Genomic DNA, 2,613 nt, shown 5'->3' with positions numbered 1-2,613 from the left:
TAATTCATATTACGCCATGATGGCAGGTGGTGCACGTAGCAGGTATTGTGGATCCACGATACCTGCTCCATTCACCAACGCAGGCCATAATGGTGTCACATGGTCTGAAGATGGTCACATTTGGATCAAAACCAGTTTCCATCGCCAGTAAATAATTTATGAATAACGTGCCAAACATGATTGTGGCCTCATTTATAAACTTCATGTCTTCAATTGATAAATTTCATGTGTGTGCTAATAATCTGTGCTGGTCAACACTTAGAAGGAGTATACCAAAACCTGTTTAAGATGTGTTAATATCATTCTGCCCTCTTATGTTTCTGTCATGTAGAGACTGGTTTACAAAAAGTCAGTCTTTCCATCCCCCACTTAGGAATGGGACAAAAAGAAACCTGAAAACACATACAATAAAAAGTACTCTATGGTATGCATAGTACAGTGATTTTCAAGCTTTATATGTTGAGCAATGCAGTAATGTGGTGCATACTTCATATGCATATGTGCATTGCCGGGTCTGTATGTATCAGTTTAGGGATTTGCATAAAATCTCTACATGTTTTCTAACCGGATTTCCAAAGACTTTGTGTTTATAAAACTAACTAAAATTGTGGAATTGATACTGTTCTTTGTGTCACTAAACTTTTCCTCTCACTGTTCATTTTGTTCACTCCAACTTAAATTCATAAAAAGGATTTATTAAAAAATCCTTCTCCTCTGGATTGTATTATTAATCTCTTACAATAATCTATTATTATCTGCAACAGACTGTAATATTTGCACTATAATCCTCATAGACAATTTTCATTTTCAGAATTTGATACTTTAGTATCCAGTGTGATTCAGATACCCCACCTGGCCTGAGTATCGATAGGAAGAACATGTCAGATATACTTGGGCTCCAGAAAGCAGCCATGAATTTCACCCACGTGAATGGCAAGCATGTAAGATGCTGCCACCCTCTGACAAGTGTTAACCGGCACACACTGCAGCCTGGCTATTGCTGACCTGTCTCTCACTTAGTCACTGAAACCTACAGTCATGTGCCATGGAATAGTAGACTTTTTACCTTGGCTGATATACATTCATGATTTGGATTGCTCTCTGGATTGTTGTATACACTTAAGAGGACTTTGCTACACTCTGGACATACTTCGCGATCTCTGCTGTCATTTGTTTCTGGAACAGTCATTTTTGTTGTGACGACCTCCATGTTACCATCAGTGTGTTATCTTAAACTGTGTTGTACTTGCAGAGAGTAGGACAGAAGAGATACCTGATTTTGTTTTGTTACGTTTGGTAATCGTTAGCTACCTGATTCGTTGTGAACTTATCTTTTCTTTGAATATTGACAAGTGATTTCCAGTTGTACTAAACAGTTCAGTGGTCAAGGAACCTACTGGGATATTTGATTTGGACATGTGTAAAGCTTCCCCCTCCGCCCCTCCCCTGTACAGCTGATTAGCCACATGATATGTTTGGTGAAAGAGCTCAGTTTGTGCTCCAGTGTTAGGGATTTTTCTTTGACTTTGTCTTGCAGTGTTCCATAGTACGATCTTGCTGTAATGGATAGTAAATTGTTGTTGTAATAAAGAATACTTTGAGGATGTATTAATAATTTTCTCTTTCAGCATAATATTTACTTGACTTACTAGCAAATTTTCACTACTTATCACCCAGTTTGTTTCTGTGTCTATTCACTGCTGTTTGGGCAGTTGGCGAGTGTGATGCCAACTGCACACACAGCTGTTTTTTTACTCTGGGAGTAGTGCTCTTATTCATTTGAAGTACTTGTAATTGACAGTGCCATACACTTTTCCTCATTGGTCTTTCACAAAAGCATGAAGAGTTTTTCAGTAACATCCAGCATTATTGGTGAGTAGGACAATTGAGGTGCACTGCATCAGCCGTCACTGACAAGGGTCCTTTTCTGCATAATAAATTGCTGGATAAATTGCTTAAATTTTTTATGCAAAAGTCATTTTGTTTGCTTACCAGATGTTGCCTGAACAAGTCTTGTTTTGAGACTTCCTGGCAGATTAAAACTATGTGCCGGACCGAGACTCGAACTCGGGACCTTTGCCTTACGAGGGCAAGTGCTCTACTGACTGAGCTACCCAAGCATGGCTTACACCCCGTCCTCACAGCTTTAATTCCGCCAGTACCTCATCTCCTACCTTCCAAACTTGACAGAAGCTCTCCTGCGAACCTTGCAGAACTAGCACTCCTGGAAGAAAGGATATTGCTGAGACGTGGCTTAGCCACAGCCTGGGGATGTTTCTAGAATGAAATTTTCACTCTGCAGTGCAGTGTGTGCTGATATGAAACTTCCTGGCAGATTAAAACTGTGTGCCGGACCGAGACTCGAACTCGGGACCTTTGCCTTTCGCGGGCAAGTGCTCTACTGACTGAGCTACCCAAGCACGACTCACGCCCCATCCTCACAGCTTTAATTCCACCAGTACCTCGTCTCCTAACTTCCAAACTTCACAGAAGCTTTTCTGGGAAGAGGAGAGTTTCTGTGAAGTTTGGAAGGTAGGAGACGAGGTACTGGTGGAATTAAAGCTGTGAGGGCGGGGCCTGAGTCGTGCTTGGGTAGCTCAGTCGGTAGAGCAC

General features: G+C 41.2%; 1 non-coding gene across 1 annotated transcript; it reads right to left on the bottom strand.

Annotated features, from left to right (window-relative positions):
- Positions 1-2,046: 2,046 nt before the first annotated feature.
- Trnat-cgu lies at positions 2,047-2,121 on the bottom strand. The gene has a single exon. It is a non-coding gene; the product is annotated as a tRNA-Thr (tRNA).
- Between the last annotated feature and the right edge of the window lie 492 nt (positions 2,122-2,613).

The sequence above is a fragment of the Schistocerca americana genome, chromosome X (genome assembly GCF_021461395.2).
Source record: "Schistocerca americana isolate TAMUIC-IGC-003095 chromosome X, iqSchAmer2.1, whole genome shotgun sequence".
Lineage (NCBI taxonomy): Eukaryota > Metazoa > Arthropoda > Insecta > Orthoptera > Acrididae > Schistocerca > Schistocerca americana.
This window is presented reverse-complemented; position numbering and strand designations above follow the sequence as displayed.